At 39.8% G+C, this 25,105-nt stretch overlaps 1 protein-coding gene across 19 annotated transcripts in view; it reads right to left on the bottom strand.

Moving 5' to 3' along the window:
* CAMTA1 (calmodulin binding transcription activator 1) overlaps positions 1 to 25,105 on the bottom strand; it is a 1,087,698-nt gene that overhangs the window by 739,060 nt on the left and 323,533 nt on the right. The gene's annotated exons all lie outside the window — the stretch shown is intronic.

Here is a 25,105-nt window from a genome sequence, read left to right as displayed (position 1 = left end):
TGCCCTACAATAGCAATCAAAGCGTGGGGTTTCAAAAGGCAAATGAGTGGCAAGGACAAAGGCTACCTCTCTGTAGGAGAAGAATTTCAGACACAATTTCAGACTCTAATGTCTTTAGTTTGAAGGAGGGCAAAGCACCAGTAAACAACAGGTGTCCAGGCAGAAAAGGTCATGATGGGGAAGTTTAGCCCATCTTTTTCTGAAACTGAACTGACTAACTAGTCTCATGACAAGAGCCACTGCTTTCTCTCAGCTTGACTCTCAACATCCTACAACAAATCATGCAAACATGGAAAAGCAAAGAAAGGGCATCATCAGACAGCTAACAGAAATGAGGAAAAGAGAAACAAAGAGACCAGAAGGAAGAGAAGGGGAGAGAAATTGAAAAGGAAAAAGAAAAGAAAGAGTAGGAGAGGGAGACAAAGGGGAGAGGAGGGGAGAAAAAAAGAAGGAATAAAGGTGAGAAAAAGAAGGGGGAGAGCCATCGGTTAACTTCTCCCACTACTGATAACTTAATCTATTGAGCGGTGCTTCAGAAAGAAGAGCAATGTCAGCAGAGTTTAAGGCAAAAAATGGAGAAAATGTGTGCACCTGAAGGTAAATTAAATATTTATAAACACAACAACATCACTGCAGATAGAATTACTGATTTATTAATAATTTCCATAAAAAGCCAGTGGGTGACATCAACGTAACTCATTGCTCAGCTCTGAGGCATGATATGGCCCATTACTTCCAGCTCCAAACGGATCTGCTAACATGAAATTGGCAGGGATTGTAAGTGAAATTAAGGCTGGATGAGTACACAGTTCCCTTGATCTTGGTGATGGTACAGCATGAGGCTGCTGCCCTTGAATATAGGAGGGGCCTCCTCCTCAAGTCTCTGTGGCTGGCTCCTGGAGGACCTTGTGGAACTGCAGCCCAGTTCCCAGACCCAGCAGCCTTTCTCTGCAGCTGGCCTCCTCCAGGCATGACCACAATGGAACTGACACCTACAGCCAGCCTTATATTTGGCCTTGAAAAAGAAAAAATTGGGGGACTGACAGCGACACACCGGATTGGGTGCACACGTTACAACATACAAGGACCTGGGTTCAAGCCCCCAGTTCCCACCTACAGAGAGAAAGCTCCACAAGTGGTAAAGCAATGCTGCAGGTTTCTCTCTCTCCCTCTTTATCTATTCCTCCACTTTCAATTTCTCTCTGTTTCTACCCAATAAATAAAATAATAGTAATTAATTAATAAATAGAAAAGAGAAGAAAAGGAAAAAAAACTATCTCCCAAAACAGGTAGACAAAGCTGGTTGAACATGCCCAGGTAGAGATCAGGGTCCCACTAGATCATGGAAATTTGCTCCAGTAACCATCCCAGAGCCCAAGCCACCTCAGCTGGGAAACCTGAATCTGGGAAGCAGACAACTAAAGCAAATATAGAGTTGCCTCATGAAACAGACTTCTATCTCTGATAGCAGCCAAAGAAAATGTGTGGGGGGAGTCGGGCGGTAGCGCAGCGGGTTAAGCGCAGGTGGCGCTAAGCACAAGGACCAGCAGAAGGATCCCGTTCGAGCCCCCAGCTCCCCACCTGCAGGGAAGTCACTTCACAGGCGGTGAAGCAGGTCTGCAGGTATCTATCTGTCTTTCTCTCCCCCTCTCTGTCTTCCCCTCCTCTCTCCATTTCTCTCTGTCCTATCCAACAACGATGACATCAATAATAACTACAACAACAAAAAACAACAAGGGCAACAAAAGGAATAAATAAATAAATAAATAAATTAATTAATTAAAAAAAAGAAAATGTGGGGACGGGACTGACATAGAGTATACCAGATATTGTGCACCAGGCAGGATGCATACTTTAACATGTGCAAAGGTGGGTTCAAACCCACCACAACAGAGCACCATACAAGAAGGAAGATTTCCAAATGGTGGTGCAGTGCTATGGTGCCACTCCTTCTCTCTCTGCCTTCTTTCCTTCTCTATCTCTCTTTCCTTCTCTGTCTCTAACCTTCTATCTAACATGAAAAAAGAAGGGAGTGAAGGAATTTTCTGGAATGGAAGAATTGTTCAGTTCTGAAGCCCCAGTGACAATGCCGGCCGCAAGAAGAAAATTAATTGAATTAAAATTAAAATGTATCTTTTAAGAAACTGTAAAGCAAAAAGCACATTGTGCTCTCTCATCCCTGAGACTGTTCACATTTGGTTTCTTCTCCTTAGAAAATGTCTTTCATCAGCTCTCACCACAAATAGATGTCCCCTCTTTTAATGTCATTTATGACAGTATTGAGTGTCCATCTTAGGTGCCACTATGATACTAGCACCTTCCTTCTGCCTTCTAATTGTTGTTCACTGAGAAAGCATTTCCCACTGGAGCAGGAGCTCCTCAGGGGCAGGAAGTTTCCATCATTGATGTGTCCCCAGGACTTAATAGTGGATGATAGATAGGTGGAAAGGAGAGGAGGGATTAAGGGAGGGAAAAGAGAAGATGGAGTAAGCATTATAGAAATAAACGTGCAGATATAAGTTATCATGTGTGAGTGTGCTTGAATGTTTATATTTATTCCTAAAGGTGGTTGAAGCAAGAGCTTAAAATGCAGCCATCCTGAGATAACTTTCCCCCTCCATTTAATATGTCCTATGTCACAGCAGGAAGGAACTCTATAGCATTACAATTAAGAATGTATACTTCAGAAGTCAGCAGAGCTCTTTGGGAACCAGCTCTGTCACTTATAACCATCTGATCTCTGAGCACATCACTTAACTTGTCTGGACCTCAGTTGCTTATGAAATGGAGATAACACATCATGTAACAGTTACTATTCTTAGCGCACTGACTGGCATTCAGGAGTGCATCACAACCATAGCTACATTCCCATCACTGTGTTTCTAGTTAGTGGGAGCAGAGATTCCTGGCCAGATGAAGTAGCAGATAAAAAACATGGGCCAGTTCAGGAGCTATACCTCTGGCAAACTGAGCCCCACCTGACCCTTCCCATTCATTCCCCTCTCGACCCAAACTGGCAGACAATGAATGGTAACCCTACCATGACTGTTCAGAGTTTGAGTCAATTCTTCCATTTATCTCTTGGTCCATTCAGTTACATGAAACACTAAGTACAGACTGAGGGTGGAGTCCATAGGGGGAAAAGAGTCATTTATTTTCTGTATCAGTTTCTTTATCTTTATTTCAGTAGACTTAGTATTTAAAGGAATAGTTTTGCCAGATAAAAGCCTTCTTTCATTCTATACACTTGACCAGGATCATACTGAGAGCAAGATAATCCCTATCAGTGCAAAAAACTGGAGAGTAGGTTACAGATACTATTACCATCCCCTTCTACCTCCCTAGGCAGATGGCCTCATCAGTATATCCCAGAACCTCGATACTTCAGTTACCCCACTAGGAGATGAATAAAAGCTTGTGGTATAGATCAACCAGCCAATGTCCATGTCCAGTGGAAAAGCAATTATGGAAGCCAGAACTCCTTTCTTCTGGACCCCAGGAAGAATTTTGGCCCAAACTCTCAGAGAGAAAAATGTTAGGAGAAGACCAGAGGACTTTGAACCCCAATTCCACTGAGACCCAGCATATCTGTGGCAAGGATCCTTTGTTTTTATACCATCACTGAGAGTGAAAAGAATCTGGAGAGTACGTGAAGAAGTCAGATGCTGTTTATCTTATCTGAGAAGAAAGAAGAAAGGGGAGGACACCCAGAGCGCGTTCTCTCTCTCTCTCTCTCTCTCTCTCTCTCTCTCTCTCTCTCCTCTCTCCTCTCTCTGGAGGGAAGGAGGGAGACAGAAGCACAGAACTTTGGTGGTGGGAGTGGTATGGAATTACTCTCCTATTATCTTATAATCTTTTAAATCACTAATTTAAAAAGATAGGTCATGGGGGCTAGAAGGTGGCTCACTTGGTAGAATGCATACATTACCATGCATGAAGACCTAGCTAGGTTCAAGCCCCAGTTCTCACCTACACAAGAAATCTTCACAAATGCTGAAGACTCATCTCTTTCTATCTTTCTTTCTGATCTCTAGCTCTCTGTGTTTCTCACCCATTACCAAAAAGGAAGAGAAAGAAAAGATGGCTGCGAGGTATGGAGGAGACTTGTAGCCACCAAACTTCAGTGAAAACTCAACTGGTGAAAGAAAGAAAGAAAGAAAGAAAGAAAGAAAGAAAGAAAGAAAGAAAGAAAGAAAGAAAGAAGAAGGAAAGAAAGAAAGGAAGGAAGGAAGGAAGGAAGGAAGGAAGGAAGGAAGGAAGGGGGAGAGAAGAAAGAGGCACACTGTATCACAGGCAATTATCAATTTACCATTGTGCTCCAAAGATTCAGACATACACAGAAGACCCTCATGAACACCCTTTAGCCAACACTCATACTATCTTGTCAGGGACCCCTTCTGCTACTCTCTTTCCAGCCATGACATCATCTCCCCAGACAGTAACTTGGTTCCACCTGCATATCTGAGGTCAGGCTCAGAAAAAAACTAGTACAGTCATGGGCCCTTTGGAATATAACTAAAATAGACCTACTAGCTATCTTCAAAACAAAGACCCCAAGCATTCATCTGTAATATTCCAACCTTTAGGTTCCTGATTGGTCAACAATGTGTTTGGCTTTATATGTTAGCTCTTTTTTCAGCCACCAGGTTCCAGATGCTAACATGATGCCAACCGGACCTCCCTGGACAAAAGACTTCACCAATGTGTCCTGAATTCCCAATTCACCAGAGCCTGCCCCACTAGGGAAAGAGAGAGACAGACTGGGAGTATGGATCAACCTATCAACACCCATGTTCAGTGGGGAAGCAATTACAGAAGCCCAGACCTTTCACCTTCTACACTGCATAATGACCCTAGGTCCATACTCCCAGAGGGATAAAGATTAAGAAAGCTATCAGGGGAGGGAATGGGATACAGAGTTCTGGTGGTGGGAATTATGTGGAGTTGTACCCCTCTTATCCTGTGGTTTTGTCACTGTTTCCTTTTTATAAATAAAATTTTTTTTAAATAAACCAAATGAAAAAACAAAAACAAAATTATTGTAATAGCCTGTGCACAAATTAGGAGTAAGGATAATTCAAATATGTCATTTTTATCTGCTGTTAACTACAACTTCATTTCATATTAACACTTATTATTAAAATTCTATGTAACAAAATAAAGAACACCCTAGACCAGGTATTATATTCAGTTAACTACTATACAAATATTTATTGATCAGGTGACCTACTAGTATCTGTCAGGAAATAAGGTTACCATATAAACTATCCTCAAGGAGTTCAAAGCCAAGATAGGACAGAGCCAAAGTCACCATAAGAACATAGCATTCTCTCCTACCTAATCAACCATTCAGTTAGCTCTATAGCCTGACTTAGAAGTCAACTGAGCAGGGAGTTGGGTGGTAGCACAGAGGGTTAAGCTCAGGTGGTACAAAGCACAAGGACTGGCATAAGGATTCCAGTTCAAGCCCCTGGCTCCCCACCTGCAGGGGAGTCACTGCACAGGTGGTGAAGCAGGTCTGCAGGTATTTGTCTTTCCTCTTCTCTGTCTTCCCCTCCTCTCTCCATTTCTCTCTGTCCTATCCAACAACATCAGTAACAACAACAATAATAACTACAACAATAAAACAAGGGCAGCAAAAGGAAATAAATAAATAAATATTTTTTAAAAAGAATTAAAAAAAAAAAGAAGTCAACTGAGCTTCCATGTAAGCCAAAGCCCCAGAAACCATACTGAGGTTTGTTAAGCATAGACTACTTTTTGTTCTATCATCAAGGTAGCAATGTGGGCTCCCAGTCACACTGGAAAGTAGCTTGGAAGAAAGAAAGGAAGGAAGGAAGAAAGAGAGAGAGAAAGAAAGGAAGAAAGGAAGGAAGGAAGGAAGGAAGGAAGGGAGAGAGAAAGAAAGAAAAAGAAAGAACAATAGAAAGAAAGAAGGAAAGAAAGAAAGAAAGAAAGAAAGAAAGAAAGAAAGAAAGAAAGAAAGTAATTTCAGCTCAACTACTTGACCTCCTCCTCTTCCCTAAAGCTCCAAAGGGATACAGAGGAAACACAGATCTGGTTGATCTCTGTTTTACCAAACTGGTAACTGAAGCACAGATACTGCGAAGGACTTGCCCAAGGTCACCATGTTGGTGGCTGAGCCATGCTCGAACCTTACGTCTAATTCTAGTGCTTTCTGAGACTAATCCTTCTCTCCCCCTAAACTGGCTCCACATATTGAAGACAGGTAGGAGCAGTCATGTGTCACTAATAATAAACTTTGTGTTGTGTGTTTCTTTTGTTTGTTTTATTTATTTGTTTGGTTGGTTTTTATTTATTTGTTTCTGGTTCGGTTTGTTTTGTTGCTAACCACAATAAAAGAAGAAAGGTAGGTATAGCCCTAGGATGAAGAAACATCAGCCCACTCTACCTGGAAGTCAGGCCCTGGGCCCAAGGCCAGGCCCACCAGCTCCCAGGTCTGTAGCCACCTGGCTCCGTTGGCTACCTTCTCACCCTATGTGCTGAATCTGGTCTCAGCACTGAGAAGAATGTCCAGACTGTCAAGATGACAGAATTTACTGCAGGCTCCAAAGAAAAGACTGTCCAGCTTGCAGAGTTTAAATGTTTCATTTGTCCTTTGGATGTCCAAATAGAAAAACTGTCACCAAGGTAGGCCGTTGTGTGTGGCACATGCAGAGGGAGGCAAATGAGTGGACTCCCATGGGCCCCTCACATCTGCATGATGTCAAGCTGGGCCTCTGCATTGTTGGGCCCCTTTCCAGGGCACTGGCCACATCCCACTGAGAACAGTGGAGTGGGCATGGCAAGCTCTGAGCTTGGAACCACTGCCTCATCACACTCAGTGGTTGCTGAGTGTTTGTCATCTGAAGTCATGCTACCTGCACCAACCATTTTCCAGGTGGGGTTTGGACTGTATGTCCCCAGCCTGGTGGTGTCTTGGGATGAGCCAGCAAGCGTCAGGTAATGAGTTCAGGGGTCACCTGGAGCTGGGAGGTAAGAATGCACATTTTGAAGCAATCTAGCCACCTCAGCCCATGTGCAGGCATGCTGTCCACATAACCCACCAGGTCAGTCATGGTGTGATTTTCACATTCCTAGAAGATATATTTTTAAAATAAAAAGAAACAGAAGGATCTTGATGGAGGCTCACCCCATAGTTCAAACTCCTGGTCCCCACCTGTTGTGGGAAAGCTTCACGAGTGGTGGAGCAGTGCTGCTCCCCAAAAAGAAAAGCTCACAATAGACAGGCCTGGGAAACTGACACCCCTTCAGTGATTCCCTGGAGCAGCCCTTGGTAAAAAGATAATGGTCAGTTTCAAGTCTCCATGACCTTCATTTTTCACTTCAACACATGTGTACATTGTGAAGAATAGATAAAGGCCAGTCTAGGAGGATCTCTGGGGCTATCAAAACAAATCAAAGAGCAAAATAGATGGAGTTGTGCATTACTTGTTCTTTTCCTGAGTACAAGTAATAAAAATATCTGTTGTACATAATTTCAGATATTTTACACACAAAAAATGGATTATTCAACCAAGGAACAGTTTCTTTAAAGCTTGCTTTTTTATGAGAGTTCTGCACAAGGGTTTTGTCTGTAAGGAACCAAAGCTAAGGGGGACTCTCCAGGACTCTCCTAGCAGCTGGCCCCAGCATCTGCTAGAGCCACAAAATGCAATTACATTACTCCCAAACGAGAAGTAAAAATATCTTGTTTCCAATACTCTTGGTTTTAAGACTCATACTTAATGTCCTCTGGGTATTTCAATGGTGCCAGATCTCTGTGTTATGTACTTTTATTAGGGATGTGTGAATGTCATCTTAGTGACTGCTAACCAACATGTTTATAGTAGGAGAAAAGTTTCCCAGAACCTACCACTCCTGCACTTGACAAAATGTGTGTGTGTATGTATGTTCTTAATTTAAACAAATAAATAATACTTTCATACTCCATGACATCTCCCATCTGCTCTCCAGGGCAACTACCACAAAAATGGTGGGTCACCTATTCCATGATAAATATTCAAACTCTTGGTTCAACAGTCAATATCCCTACTTTAAACACCCCTGACCTTCCCACTGATATACTTCCCAAGCACCCAGCTAGCCATCTACAGAGTGTTATGAGTCCCCGCTACCCTCACCAAAGTCAACAACTTAATTCATGCTTTCCAATGGACCAGTTCTTGTCATAAACTCCAAACATATATAATTACAGTGTGTGTGTGTGTGTGTTTTCTTTGTATAAGGAGCTCCACAACTCAACTATACTTATAATAGTGGCAGTAACTAGATTATTAGGGACCCAAGAGTGTCTGGAGGAATTTCTACACACAGTAAATAGCAATGCAGGATACATTCCGAACAGCCTAGATTTCAGAAATAAGGTCTGGTCCAGTGCACTGTCTGTTATTTAAATGTTGTAAAGCATTCTCGTGACCATCCAAATGCCAACTGGAGAGGAAACTATGAGCGCTCATAAAGACATTCAGACAAAGAGTCTGTGAAGAAGCAATTCATCTAAGCTTCCATTCATTTCATTATCCACTCATTGTTTCAATCGCTTGATGAATTATTGAGCATCTACTATGTGCCAGGCATGACATGAGGCCCCAGTAATACAAATACATGAGTAACAGTCATGGGAAATACAGCTGAGAAGACAGACAGGGCTGCAGGATTCAAGGCTATTGTGTCAACTGCAAAGCAGACAATGAGTACCAAGTGAGTTCCATGAATAATGTGCTCATGCTGGGAAGAAAAGCAAATGTTTCATCTAACATGTAAGCTGGGTCTTGAAGAATGGGTAGAGGGAGTGCCAAACTGGAAGTATTAGGAATAGGAAACAACATGTGCCAAGGCAGAAGAGGGCACACTGGTAAACTGAAACAGCAAGAGTCTGCAGGGCACAAAGATGACAGAATCCTAAGGCTAGAAAAAGTGGGGAGGCACCAAGCAGGGGGATGAAAATGGCAGAGGGGAAGCTTGATGAGTAGTGAAGCAGTCTTATACATGTCTCTCTTTCTCTAACTACTCCTCCCCTTCTTAATTTCTTTCTGTCTTATCAAATAAAAGAAAGAAAACTGAGTAAGTATGTATAAATATAGTTATAGAAATAATAGTCAACCCATATCTGTGACCTTAGGAAAACTACTGCAGCTTCCAATGGAGGGCATGGGGACACAGAACTTTGGTGGTGGGAGTGGTGGGTAATTACATCTGTTGTCTCATAATTTTGTAAATCAGTATTAAATCACTAATTTAAAAAAAGAAAAAGAACAAAAAGAGGAAAATGACCATGAGAAACAGTGGATTCATCATGCAGGCACCAAGCCCCAGTGATAACCCTCATGACAAAAAAAGGGGGGGCAGGGAGAGAAAAGAAAATGAAAAAGGAGAAAATAAAAGAAGAAAATTTCAGGTGATGGAGCTTTGTCTTCATGGACCAGGAAGTCAAGGGTGACAGGTCAGGAAAGAAAATGAGCACCAATGCCATAATAGAGGGCAAAGGAAGAGTGAAACAAAGTTGATTTGTGCCACCATGGTCATCACTGGGTGTCTGTACCTACATTATTCCATATCTCCCACTACTTAGTTTTTCCTTTGTCACAAGGTGAAAGACAGTAGACACAGAGAGGAGGGACACAAAAGCACCTAAAAATTCCAGCCTTCGGGTATTCCTATATAGTGGCCAAGGGCTCAAAAGTGGGTACTCACATGTGTGTGCTCTATTCCAGGTGAACCACCTCCTACCCACTGCTCTTTTTTTTTTTTTAGTGAAATTAATGGGGCATGAAGGTCAGGTGGCTGGAGAAAATGAAGGAGAATGACACAATGAGGAATCTACCGAAACATGGACTTACATAGTGCATGACTTATTTGGGTTATTTGACAACAGGTTTAGAGATAGGGATCTACAGTTTCCTTTGAAAACATACAGTCTGGGTACATTGGTGAGAGTGCAGACTGATACCAATAAAATGAATTTTAGAAAAAGGGGAAAAATGGCCACCAGAAGTGGTGGGTTTGTAGTGTTAGCACTGAGCCTCAGAAACAACTCTAGTGGTAAAACAAAGAAAGAAATAAAGAAGTAAGTAAATAAATAAAGCAAATGAATTTTTCACAAAAGAAGATAGTAACCAAACTGACTCTTGGACTTTATAACAAACAAAAATGGTTATCAGAAGGAATGTGGTGAGGGAGTGGGGGGACAGATAGATGGAAGGGTCTAATTGCTGTGTACATGAATTTTGGCATTGAATTCAGTGAGTTATACATACCAAAATACATACACACACACATTGGGTGACACTATAATCAGAAAGAAGGAAGGAAAAAGGAAAAAAAAAGAAAGAAAAGGAAGGGAAGGAGAGAGAAGGAGATAGAGAGGGAGGGAGGAAAATAAAATCTGGCAACTGACAACTCTATACCCACAGATCTGCAAAACATCTATTGGCTGGAGCTGAAGAGCTGCTGACCCTCTGCATGGGCACACATCTCAGGCTGGTTGGTTTTTTGCCACTCACAATACCTGCTTGGATCTTATGGGCAACATGACTTTTGGGACTCCCACTCTGGTTTTTCCAGACTAGAAAATGGGTGGATCATATGCCCATGAAAATACAGGGTATCCAGAAACATATGCAGAGTGTCAGATTTAGAAGAAAGATAAGTTGACCAGAACACATAGTGACCTTTACAACAGCATTTGCTGATGAAGCTTGACTCAAGATCAATCCAACTTGCATTTCAATGGTATCGCAACTACCAGGATATTTAGTCTTAGCTCCCATTTCACCTTTGTCCCTCACAGGTACACAGGTGCCTGGTGGGCTTGCAGATGAGTTTCAGATTCACCCTTGAACATACTTCCTCCACTACATGATACAGCTCTGGTCCATCCCAGCCCTACAAGCAAAAAATAAGCAACTTTTAAACTGCAACTAAACTTAGCAGGTGGTGTGTTCCTATGGCAGCTGTGTGCTCTGAAGAGATCTGAATTTCATCCAAAGGGTAGGGTCTCTCCTTTGATTCTTAGTGTTTGTATCATCTAAGTCATGAACCTCTCCTTCAGCCTTGTGGAAGCTGTCACTCTTTTGCACCCAATACTTGTATAACTCTTCAAATTATTTTAGCCTCATTGGTAGTGAACAGAATATTATAGCTGATAATTATTTATATTTAAAAAGTCTCTGTTCATATAACCAATACAGTCTCTTTGTCTTGGCTGGACCCTGACTGATCAAAGAATCATCCAGAATTCTGAGGATTCTTGACCTCACTAATGTGTTATCCCAGAAGACACACTAAAAAGAATAGGGAAGTAAAAAGTTATTTTAAAAAGAAGCATATTGAAGGAAAATACAAACTTAAAAAACCCCTGTGAGGACACTGTAACAAGTTCCCTAGATGACAGTTACATAGTAGTTTAAAAGGAACTAGAACAACACACACCCTGTACTTTGTGATCAGACCTGAAACTGCCTACTTGGGGGGATAAAGCATTTTTTATAGAATATAAAATAGTCATCTCCCTTCGGCTGCATGATTCTGACCAAGTCACTTGACATTTCCTCACCTGGAATAAGAGGAACACAATTGTATTAAGTGAAGTAATATATATAGCCTCCTGGCACACAATACATCACAGCGTTACAGCCCTTCCAAAACAGCTTCACTGAGCTATAACTTATAGTAAAGTGAAACTCATTTTAAAGGTACAGTTCAATGAATTCAAAGATACAACAGTTCTACCATCAGATTCAAAATATTTCCATACCTTTCAACCCAGTAACACCACTCCTAACTAGGGCCCCAGATGATGGGGTGGTCTGGTAATGATCAAAAAAGTGAGTCTTCCTCTTGTCCTTATCCAGCTTTTGTTGTTGCCCTTTCTTTATCTGATAAACTTAGACTTTCTCCCAGTTGTGTCATTTATTGTATCCAAACTGGTATTAGGTTTATGGTCTTCTTTCTTTGGGACTTTCTACTAGATTGCCAAGCTTATTAGGTCTAAGTCTAATCATGAAGGTCTATTAAGCACTTTTGCCTTGAGCTATATAATTATACCCAGTAACCTAGGCCTGTACCCACTACCCTAGGCCCTAGCCTGTATCTAGTATCTGTAACTTTGTTAGATAACATACCACCTGAAATGGAACTAGGCAGTTCCCATGTGTTAGGAAAGATCTTATCATATTAGAGGAATTGGGAGGTTGACATCTCAGGCTTGGTGTCTCTGGTGACAATCTTCTGTAACAAGTCAGAAGTTACATAATATGGGTTGGTAGCACTGGTAGTATTGATTTTAGTTGGGGTTGATAGAAGCAGTATGATGGTAAGGCATCAGAGAGAATAAAGAAGAAACATCAAGAAATATGGGCATATAATGCCCATGTCCAGTAGAGAAGCAATTACAGAAACCAAACTTTCTACCTTCTGCATTCAATAATGATCCTGGCTCCATACTCTCAGAGGGATAAAGAATAGGAAAGCTTCAATTGGAGGGGGTGGGGTGTGAAACTCTGGTAGTGGTAATTTTGTGGAATTGTACCCCTTGTATCCAACAGGCTTGTTTATCATAATTAAATCAATAAAAAAAGAAATATGGGCATAGTCCTAGAGGTTCCAGGACTAGGAAAAATAATTGCAGCACAGTATTCCATTGAATATATGCTCCATAACTTCTTTAGCCAATCATCTGCTGACGGGCAGTTAGGTTTCTTCCATATTTAGACTATTGTGAATAGTGTGGCTATGAACACAGGCACATATATTCTTTCAAATAAATGTTTTTATATCCGTTTGGACTACTCTCAGCCCCAATCCAACTTTCTAGCCCTTTTCTCTACTCTGATACCATCTTCTCAGACAGTATTTTTGTCCAGCTTCACATTAGCTATCAAATTCACGCAAAAACTATGAAAATCAAGGGCCCCTACACCTATAATGGACTTCCTAGTTCCTTTTAACCCCTAGATCCTATTCTTATTTGCTCTATTCCTACTTTTTGTTTCCTGTTTATTAATCATTTTGTCCTGCTTTATATCTTGCTGCCTTTCAGCCACCAAGTTTCTGGCACTATCATGATTCCATCCTGAGCTCCTTGGGCAGACAAACTCACCTCTCCAGAGCCCTGCCCCAGTAGGGAAAGAGAGAAACAAGCTGGAGGTATGATCAACCTGCCAGTACCCATGTACAGTAGAGAAGCATTTACAGAAGCCAGAACTCCCACCTTCTGTACTCCCGGAAAGAATTTTGATCCATACTCTAAGCAGGGGAGACATGAAAGGGGAAGATGACCAAAGGGCCCTGAACTCCAACTCCATCAGAACCCTAAGAGAGAAGAGGTATAATAGGTATAGATGTCACTTAGAATAGAAGAGAAGGCAGGACGATAGGGAGAAAAAAGAGCAAATAAATACAGATATAGAAATAATAGTCAAGGGGGCAGTGGTGGCACACCTAGTTGAGCATGCATATTACAGTGCTCTAGAACCATGGTTCAAGCCCCTAGACCCTACCTGCAGGAAGAAAGTTTTGCAAGTGGTGAAGCAGGCTTATAGGTGTTTCTCTTTCTCTCTCCTTCATTATCTCCCCTATCCTCTCAATTTCTGGATGTTTCTATCCAACAAATAAAGATAATCAAAAAATGTTTTAAAAAAGAAAAAGAAATAATAGTCAATCCACATTTTCAGTCATGGTAGAATTACTCTAGCTTCCAATGGAGGGAATGATATTACAGAACTCTGGTGCAGAGTTAGGTTATAATTGTTAGGTTATAATTTTGTAAGGCAATATTAAGTCACTAAAAAAATAAAATAATAATAATAATTTTCTAAACCAATATTAAATCAGCACATTGAAATTTTTCTTCATATCTTTGTGTAGGCCAGTCTCTCTTATGTCTTTAGTCTCAGACAACAATTGCTATCCTATATATGCTAACAGACTACTGTTGGTTCCAGGTTGAAATCATACAGTGTGTACTCATTATATATTTTAGATCAATTCATATTATTGTGTGTATCAGGAATAATCTGTTCCTTTTTTTCTGCAGAATATTATTCTACAGTAACATGGGTATGTTGTGATGCATTAAAATGTTGGTGAATGTGTTTGTTGATTCTAGTTTAAAGCTTTTATTAAAAAGCTATAACTAAAATTCATACAAGGCTTATGTGGACATATATTTTTACTTCTCTTGGGCAAAAATATAGGCATGAAATTGCTTTGTCATAGGGTATGGATGTATTTAGCCTTATGTGGAAATGTCAAACTGTTTCCTAAAGTGTTTCACTAAGGCCAAGTGGTTGGTTTTTGCCAACACTTAGTACAAATGGTCTTTCTTCATTTTTAATCATTTTACTAGGTATATAATTATCTCATTACTGTTTCAATTTGCTTTTCCCTAATGACTAATGATAATTAATATTTTATGTGTGTATTGACCATTTAGATATATATTGTGACATGCTTTAATTTTGCCCAATTTTTTAAATTAGACTATTAATCTTTCTATTGTTGAGCTATAATAACCCCTTTTGTATTTTGAATATGAGTTCTTCATCAGATCTATGTATTGTGAATATTTTCTGCCAGTCTTACTTTTTTTTTTTTTTTCGGAAAGAGAGAAAAATTCATCTGGAGCCCTAGTCAAGGAACCCTTGGATTCCCACACAAATGTGATGGGACTAGACCTCTAATGCATCCCTCTCTTCACCACCACTGGTCACTTCCACCAAAAACGTCATTATAAGCCCTCTCGTGTGCCTTCCCAGCTCCTTGCCCTCACCATAAAGCAGCAATGGTAGGGACTTCCCCAGTCTATGAAGGGAGGCTGCAGTATCATGTCCTGCCACTTGAGGAAGACTGATCCTGAGATGAGTGTAGCCTGCACTGTTCCCAGTTGTGACCATGATCTGTGAGCTCAGACCAATAGGGGATTAGAGGTTACACAGGCTTTGGTGCAAAATATAAATATATATGTGGGTCTCTCCTGTGATGAATATTCTGTCCGTGTCCTCTCCCCATTTTTGGATGGGGTCATTTGTTTTCTTGTTATTGAGTTTGGCAAGCTCTTTATATATTTTCGTTATTAGCCTCTTGTCTGTTGTATGGCATATAAAGATCTTCTTCCATTCTGTGAGGAGTCTCTTGGTTTGGGTAGTGGTTTCTTTTGCTATGCAGAAGCTTTTTAATTTGATGTAGTCCCATAGGTTTATATTTGCCTTAGTCTTCTCTGTAATTGGATTCCTTTCATTGAAGATGACTTTAAAATTTATGCAGAAAAGAGTTCTGTTAATATTTTCCTTTAAGTATCTGATAGTTTGTGGTCTAACATTCAAGTCCTTGATCCACTTGGAACTTACTTTTGTATTTACTAAAATATAGTGGTTCAGTTTCATTCTTCTTCATCTTTCAACCCATTTTTTAAAACACAATTTGTTGAAGAGACTCTGCTTTCCCCCATTTAATAGTCTGGGCACCTCTGTCTAAGGTTAGATGTCCATAGTTGTGGGGCCTCATTTCTGGGATCTCAATTCTATTCCACTGGTCAGTGTGTCTATTCATGTTCCAGTACCAAGCAGTTTTGATGACAATGGCCCTATAATACAATTTGAGAATGTGATGCCTCCAGTTCTGTTCTTTCTTCTCAAGATTGTTTTTGACAATTCTAGGTCTTGTTCCAGATAAACATTTGTAGTATTTGTTCTATTCTCCAAAAAAATGTGATTGGGATCTTGATGAGATAGCATTAAATTTGTAGATGGCTCTGGGTAGTATAACCATTTTGATGGTATTGATTTTTCCAACACATAAACGTAGAGTATCTTTCCACTTCTTTGTGTCTTTCTCAATGTCCTTGAGGAGTGACTCATAATTTTCAGTATACAAGTCCTTCACTTCTTTGGTTAGGTTTATTCCTAGATATTTTATTGTTTTGTTGCTATATTAAGGAACTGATTTCTGGATTTCAGTTTCTTCTAACTTAGTGTATGCATAGAGGAATGTCACTGGCCTTTGAATGTTAATTTTGTAGCTTGACACTTTATTGTATTGCCTGATGATTTCCAAAAGCTTCTTGCTGGATTCTTTAGGTTTTTCTGTATATACTACCATGTCATCTGCAAATATGGAGAGTTTGACTTCTTCTCTTCCAGTCTGTATCCCTTTAATTCCTTGCTCCTGCCTGATTGCAATGGCAAGAACTCCCAACACTATGTTGAATAGTAATGGTGATAGTGGGCAGCCCTGTCTAGTACCTGCTTCCAGTTTTCCACCATTGAGTATGATTTTGGCTGTAGGTTTGCTATATATAGACTCCACTATCTTCAGGAATTTTCCATCTATTCACATTTTTGTATTGCTTTGATCATAAAGGGATGTTGTATTTTCTCAAAGGCTTTCTCTGCATCTATTGATATGACCATGTGGTTTTTGGTCTTGCTTTTATTGATGTGGTGGATCATGTTGATTGATTTATGTATATTAAAACAAACTTGCACCCTTGGGATAAACCCCATTTGGTCATGATGAACAATCATTTTAATATATTGCTGTATCCGGTTGTCTAGAATTTTATTCAGTATTTTTGCATCTATGTTCATCAGAGATATTGGTCTGTAGTTTTCTTTTTTGGTTGTGTCCCTGTCTGCTTTTTGTATCAAAGTGATGTTGGCTTCATAGAAGATGGAAGGGAGTATTCCAGTGTCTTCAATCTTCTGGAAGTTTTTTAGTGTATTAGTTCCTCTTTGAAGGTTTTGTAGAATTCATTTGTAAAACCATCTGGTCCAGGACTTTTATTCTTTGGAAGGTTTTTGATAACTGTTTCAATTTCATTAGCTATGATGGGCCTGTTCGTGTTATCTACTTCCTCTTTATTTAGTTTTGGAAGTTGGTAGGTATCTAGGAAATTGTCCATTATTCCAGGTTCTCTAGCTTGGTGGCATATAGTTGTTCATAGAAGTCTTGCGTGATATTTTTAAATTCTGCAGTGCCTATTGTGATATATCCTCTTTCATTTACTATCTGATTTATTTGGGTCTTCTCCCTTTTTTGTTTTATGAGTCTGGCTAAAGGTTTGCTGATTTTGTTCACTCTTTCGAAGAACCAACATTTACTTTCACTGATCTTTTGTATGGTTTTCTTATTTTCAATGTTATTTATTTCTGCCCTAACTTAGAGATTTCTGTCCTTCTGGTTGCTTTAGAGTTCCTTTGTTCTGCTTCTTCTAGGTCTTTAAGATGTTCAATCAGGCTGTTTATTTGGGCTTTTTCTTGTTTCCTCATGTGCGTTTGTATGGCTATGAACTTCCCTCTTAGGACTGCCTTAGCTGTGTCCCAAATACTTTGATAGCTTGTCTTCATTTTCATTGAATTCTCGAAACATTTTGATTTCTTCCTTTATTTGCTCTTTGACCCAGTAGTTGTTAAGTTGTGTACTATTCAGCTTCCACATTTTGGGACTATTCCTAATCTTTAGTTGATTGTTAAGTGTTAGTTTAATTCCACTCTGGTCTGAGAAGATGCTTGGGATGATTTCAATGCTCTTGAATTTGCTGATGCTGCTTTGTGGCCTAACATATGGTCTATCCTTGAGAATGACCCATGTGGACTTGAGTAGAATGTATATTCCAGTTTCTTGGGATGAATGACTCTGAAAATGTCCAATAGTTCTAGTTTATCTATCTCCTCAGCTCCCTCATGTCTTTATTGATTTTCTGCATTATTTCTACAAGACTCTTTCCTCTCTGGTATTCTCTGATACTCTAAGTCCTGGTAATTTTAACTTCCCCAAACTCTGATCTGTCTTGTCAAATCAGCAAAGGGACTATACTCTGTGTAGAGTAACTCCCTAGAACCCCAGTCTTTAAATGCTTCTAAACAGAAATACAATGTGATTATAGGATTCTTGGTCTCCTCTTAAGAACTACAGTTTTACCCTATTGTATAACATATGAAGATATTTATTGCACATGCTGTCCAGTTTTTTTTCCAAAACCCTCCAGAATTTCATAGAGAAATTAGCTTTATTTTTACTTATTTAACCGGGAACAGAATAGTGAACTCAGGTTCAGGGTTTATTTACTATACATTAGTCAAAGTCAGTTCTATGGAAAGTGAAACAAGCAGTACAGAAAATATTTTTCTTATGATTTCCAGTGGTGGTCTTTACATATGTTGTAACTTTTAGCTGAAATGCCTTCTTTAGACTTCGACTTTTTTTTTTTTTTTGGTGGTGCTTCACCACTCTGGGCCAACTTTTTCAGATGGGAAGAGTAGTCAGGGCCAGAGAGGAAGAGTACAAGGCACCAGAGCACCAGAGCTTTCCCCATTACAGTGCTGTCTGGTTTTATAATTCTTTATGACAAGAGGACAAATCTGGTCCTATTTATTCCACCATGGACAGCATTATAATCTTGCCATGAATTTTCAGATTTTTATTCTATTTTTGAGAGGTCAGCAATCTTTAATGGAAAAAATATAACATAGCCAATAGTCTGGGAGATAGTGTAGTCATAAGAATAGAACTTATAAGTGTCAGTCTTAAGATAGAATCTTGGCACCACATATGCTATGCCAGGTGATGATCTAGTATTCTCTCTCTCTCTCTTTCTCTCTCTCTCTCTCTCTCTCTCTCTCTCCCTCTCCCTCCATATACAATGTTATGCAGCAGGGTTAAAATTTAGGGTGTCATTGCTGCCTCAGAGAGGAGCTGCAATGAAGCTTTCAGGATCTAGCTGTTGTCCAATACCAAAAAGTGTGAGGGAAAGACAGTGTCCAGGAACAAGTTCATACTATTTCTGCTTCAATAGCACCCACCCCTCACCTATACCCTTGGATGGAGACACAGACTTGCTGATCTGACAGATTCAGTTCAAGAATCAAAAGAGCCTAAAAGAGCACAGATTGTTGTTACAAGTCTTTCCAGAATAGTGATGTAAAACTGAATATAACTCAGAAGTAGTGTTGCAAGAACTTGGCTTCTTTTTCAACCTTGGCAGGATTCTGTCAGCACAGAAAGTGTCACTAACAGCCACACACTGCCAACTTCCATTAAGAAGTGGGGACAAGGGACAAGCTATATAAAAATAGCCTGTATCCATTTGGTCTTTCTGTAACCACCTCCTCTTGAGATAAAATATGAGTTCCTCCCTTGCTAAATAAATTAGGAATTTATGTCAGTGCGTGTGTGTGTGTGTGTGTGTGTGTGTATATATTCATATGATATGCACATTATTTGGTGAGTGTATGTGTGGAGGGAATGAGGTATCTGTGTGGCTAAATATGGTGTGTGTGTGTGTGTGTGTGTTCTGTTCCTATCAATATATTAACCTATTCACAAAGCTCAAAAGCTACACCTGTGATCTAACATGTTAGCCATTAAAGAATTTTAGAAATGTGTTTTAAACCATTCAAAGAGGTTAAAACAAGTCTTGAAAATAGTAGACTGTGACTCTGGAACCTGAAGGGTCAGAGTATAAGTGAACATTTCACCCTGCTCCAAGGTCTTCGGAGCAAAAACAAACAAAAAACAGAACTGCCTACCTAACTAAACAACTAAATTTCTTTGCAGAACAAATATCAACACTCATCTTAACCTCTCCCCCAGCCCAAATCCAATACAACTAATAAAAACAGAAAGTCATCCTAAAATTAACACATCCAAGATGCAAGCAGAAACCATTGATCAAAACCTCCTATCTTCCCTCACAGCCCTAACATGCCATAATGGAATCCTATTATCTACAAAAGAAACTGGTTCCAGAGGCAAACCACAAACAAAGAGAATCAAAGGATGCTGGCAAAGGGGGAGACTCTACTGCTCGCCTCTGCTCCCACAGAAGGGCTGCACAACACTCATGCTGAGGCATCCATTAGAACTGCAGCAAGGAGGAGGCATATCACAAAACTGAGAGTGAAATGAAGGAAGAGTCCAGTGAGAAGGACAGCTTGATAGTCTACTTCTTTGCATCTGTGCAAAAGCAAAGCAAAAGCTGATTTCACACAGGAAGAAAATACAGTCAAGAAATATCTTTCCTTAATTTCCAGAACTACCTGAACTCAGAAAATAGAGATCTCAGCTAAAGTAGAGAGCAAGTAAGATTAATTACAAATGCCTCAAATCCTTAATTCACACTTCAAACAAACAAGTTAACTGTGTAGCTAACAGAGTGTGACTTGATTATGGGCCACTGATGGCCATTAATAGATGAAAGGTGTTAGGATTTCAATAGTGTTTGAATTTCATAACCTGCCTTCATAACAGAAGTTTAGCTTAGTCACCACCTCCATTTGCAAACACCTGTGATCATGAATCCCACATGGCAAGCAAGCACCCCAGCTTTGAGCTTTTGGAATTAGAGAGTAAATAGAAGAATTCATAAATTTCCTAGAGGTAATTGTTCCTCCCTGCTTTGAAGAGGAGTTGAGATTATTCACAGAAGAATTTAACATATGCATGAACACAGCATTCCTGGCTGACACACAACTCAAAAGACCCACTGCTATGCAACTTCAGCAATAATCACTGTAGGGTAACATAACAGGACCAGGCTCCAGACCTCAGACAAGACTGATCAATTGTGCATGTATGTTCTATTAATGAAAACACAAGTCTAGATACATATAAGGCCTTAATTAAAACTACAAATAGTAGATGCAACAAAAGATGACCATTCATACATCTACTTCAGTCTTTTCTTTGACCAAGTAGGACCAAACCTCAGAAATGCAAATTCAATTAAAAGAAAAAATGAGAGATGTCTATACTTTCTTGTATTTCTTTCTAATATCAAGCAGTAAGACAAAAGGTAGAAATCCCAGAAGCATCATATTATGTCATGTGAAGAGTAGCATCATATTATGTCATGTGAAGGCTGCGGGGGGGGGGGAAGACTCAAATATATTTTCCTAAGAAAATATTGTGGTGCACAGGTGGTGCATAAGTCATCAAAAAAGGAGAGAGACAGGCTGGGAGTCAACGCCCATGTTCAGCAGGGAAACAATTACAGAAGCCAGACCTTCCACCTTCTGTACCCCATAATGACCCTGGGTCCATACTCCAAGAGGGATAAATCATAGGAAAGCTATCAGGGGAAAGGACGGGAATCAGAGTTCTGGTGGTGGAGTTGTGTGGAGTTGTACCCCTCTTATCTTATGGTTTTTGTCAGTGTTTCCTTTTTATAAATAATTTTTTTTTTAAAAAATGAGTTTGTTTTTCAAAGCAACAGATAAATATCAATAGGGAGAGGACTGAGTTTGTTTTATTTTTTTGTTACGTCAAAAAGAGAGAGAAAAAAATTCCAATAAAGGGAGACCTTTCTATCCGAAGTGGTGATGTTTACAAAGTTAACCCCACTGTATTCTCAAGCAGCCACAAGACCAAGAACAGCAATTTTTAAATCATATTTTTAATTTTATTTATAAAAAGAAAACACTGACAAAACCATAGGATAAGAGGGATACAACTCCACACAATTCCCACTACTAGAACTCCATATGCCATCCCCTCCCTTGATAGCTTTCCTATTCTTTAACCTTCTGGAAGTATGGAGCAAGGTCATTGTGGGATGCAGAAGGTGGAAGGTCTGGCTTGTGTAATTGCTTTTCCCTGAACACAGGCATTGACAGGTCAATCCATACTCCCAGCCTGTCTCTCTCTTTCCCTAGTGGAGTGGGGCTCTAGGGAGCAGAGCTCCAGGACACATTGGTGGGGTTGTCTGTCCAGGGAAGTCTGGTTGGCAACATGCTAGCATCTGGAACCTGGTGGCTGAACCGAGAGTTAACATATAAAGCCAAACAAAGTGTTGACTAATCATGAACCTAAAGGCTGGAATAGTGCATATGAAGAATTTGGAAGGGGTCTCCATTTTGTAGATAGCTAGTAGGCATATTTTAGTTATATTCCAAAGGGCCTGTAGCTATACTAGTTTTATTTTTTTTCTTTCCGAGCCTGAAATCTGATATGCAAGTGAATCCAAGTTATTGTCTGGGGAGATTGATGTCATGGCTGAAAAAAGGACCAGGGAAGAGAGTAGCTCCCAAATATGGGAAAGGTATATAAATATTGTTGACTGTAAACCCCACTGATTTGATGTGATCTGGAGCCCATATTCAGCTTAGGAGCCTATGTGACCACTGCATCTCTATAGATCTGAGCTTACATTCTGTGGTCATGAGTAGGAATGTTCCAAGCTGCCCCAGGATCAGGACCCATCTTCCTCAGGTGTAGCATAGAGTATGTTGTCCATCCTCCCTTCGGACGATGGAACATTCTCTATTGTTGTTGATCCAAGTTGAGGGCAATGTCCTATGAGGGCCCACAAAGGGGTCTATTTTGTTGTTCCAGGTAGAGATGACCAGTAACAATGGAGAGAGGGATTTATTTAAGGTCTAGGCCCATCATATCTGTTTGGGAATCTCAGGACACCCCAAATAGGGCCCCAGATGACATATTTTTATAGTCACCTATTGAGTTCTAATAATTCCTCATAGGTCTGAGTCAAGTTTTATGGGGGATATAAGTCATGGAGAAGACCTAAACCTTCTAGACAGTATCTTCAGGAAGTTTAGGAAGACTAGTCATATAAGTTAGAGTATGATATGAGATGTAGGATCACTAGGTAAATTATGTGAAGTCTAGGAGGCGCTAGGTCAATACAGATTAAAAGATTCAGGATTCAGAAATATGTGACTGCGGGAGAGGGGGAGAGAGAAGTGACTGCTGTTCTCAGTGCTGAACAAAAACAATTTCTTACTGTGTACTATATATAATTCACTAACTTATTAGTAAATTCTAGAGTGGAAATTGATAGTTTTGATGGCATGAAATGGGACAATTAGGCATAGGAAATAATAAAAAATAGTAGTGTGCATCACAGGCTCTCTATCAAAAAAGAAAAATTAAAAAAAAGATGAAAGAAAAATAATTAAAAATTGGAGATAGTAAGCATAAAAGAAGTCTGCTCCACAAGGGCAGCACAAAGATGGAACAATAGTTAACCTTTTAATGGTTAAATACAGTATAGCTATTGGTCAGCTACACTTTTATTATTATTATTATTATTATTGATTTAATAGTGATTGACAAGATTGTGGGATAAGAGGGGTACAATTCCATGCAATTCCCACAACCAGAGTTCCATATCCCAACCCCTCCATTGGAAATTTCCCTATTCTTTATCTCTATGGGAGTATGTGTCAAAGACCTTTATGGGGAGCAGAAGGTGGAAGGTCTGGCTTCTGTAATTGCTGCTCTGCTGGACATGGGCATTAACAGCTTTATCCACACTCCCAGCCTGTTTCTATTATTTCCCTAGTTGGGTAGGGTTCTGGGGAGGTGGGGTTCCAGGACACACTGGTGAGGTGGTTTTCCCAAGAAAGTCAGTTTGGCATCATGGTAGCATTTGCAACTTGGTGGCTGAAAAGCACTAAGATGTAAAGCCGAACAATTTGTTTGTAATCAGGAACCTAAAGCTAAGAGTATAGCAGATGAAATTTGGGCTCTTCATGTTGGAAGGAGCTTGGAAGTCTATTTTAGGTATATTCCAAGGGGCCTATAACTTTACTAGTTTTTGACTAAGCCCAACAGCTAACATGCAAATAGGATAAAAGTATTGTCTGGGAAGATGATGTGAGAGTTGAGGGTAGGACTAGAAAGCTAGATAAGGCTAGAGAGAAGCTCTCAAACATGGGTAAAGTATGCAAGTACCACTAGGTAGTTAACTTTTTAAATTGCTAGTTTCCTAATCTGTGTTTACCTACATCATAGAGTTATTGGAAGGATTAAATGAGCTATTGGAAACTCAGTGCTTGGTATCCAGACTGAACTTAACAAATGTTTTCCAGTACTGCTACTGTCTTGTATCAGTGGTGTGGACAGAGTGAATGTGGTAGTGTGTCTGGGTGTTGGGCTCTTACTCTGTCACTCTCCTGGTTGAAAGTAAGTGAAAGGTGTGGGTAAATTCCCTGTGTTCATCAGGTGTATCATGCCATAGAAAGATGAGACATTCAGAAATAGTCCTTGTAAGGGACTATTCATATGACTATGCAAAGAAACGTGTTATATTCCTCATTCAGTTCTATTGCCTGCTTTGCAAAATGGTATATTTCAAGATAAAAGTCATTTTGACTTTGAGTTAGTGTCTTTGATGTATATATAGGTCTTTCTTTTCTGATTATAAAGCACATACTAATTGTAAAAAAAATCAGAAAGTTGAAGAAAAATGTATGAAAGAGAAATTAATCTAAAATCTCACACTGGAATCAGTGTCGGGTAACATTTCAGAGAATTTTTTTCTAATATTTTTGTGAATAACCTCCATATTTGAGGTTGCTATACTGCTTACTTGTTTAATTTATATTTGAGATTATGTACTGTTACATTTTTATTGTTATTTATTTATAAAATAAAAATATCAACAAGACCATAGGATAAGAGGGGTACAACTCCACACAGTTTCGTCTACCAGAGTTCCATATCCCATCCCCTCCCTTGAAAGCTTGCCTATTTTTTCTCCCTCTGGGAGCATGGACCCAGGGTCATTATGAGGTGCAGAAGGTGGAAGGTCTGGCTTCTGTAATTGCTTCCCTGCTGAACATGAGCATTGGCAAGTGGATCCATACTCCCAGCCTGTCTCTTTCCCTAGTGGGGCAGTGCTCTGGAGAGGTGGGGGTCCAGGGTACATTGGTGAGGTCCTCTGTCTGGGGAAATCGGGTTGGCGTCACATGGTAGCACCTGCAACTTGGTGGCTGAAAAAGCATTAAGATATAAAGCAGAACAAATTGTTTAGGAACCTAAAGGCAAGGATATAGCAGATAAGTTTTGGGATCTCCATTTTGGAAAATGCTGGTAGGTCTATTTTAGGGGCCCGTGACTTTATTAATTTTTGCCTGAGCACAACAGCTAACATGCAGATGAACCAAAGGTATTGTCTGGGGAGATGTTGTCAGAGTTGGAAATAGAACTAGAAAGCTGGATCAAAGCAGAGTGTAGTTTCCAAATTATAGGAAAGTTATATAAGTATCATTTTATGGTATCTTTTTTTTTTAAGGTCTTACTACTTGCTTGCTGTTTTGGGTCACTGCAAACTATTATGCAC

Source organism: Erinaceus europaeus, chromosome 11 (genome assembly GCF_950295315.1).
Source record: "Erinaceus europaeus chromosome 11, mEriEur2.1, whole genome shotgun sequence".
Lineage (NCBI taxonomy): Eukaryota > Metazoa > Chordata > Mammalia > Eulipotyphla > Erinaceidae > Erinaceus > Erinaceus europaeus.
The sequence above is the reverse complement of the archived record's forward strand: the minus strand, read 5'-3'. Positions and strand labels throughout refer to the sequence as shown.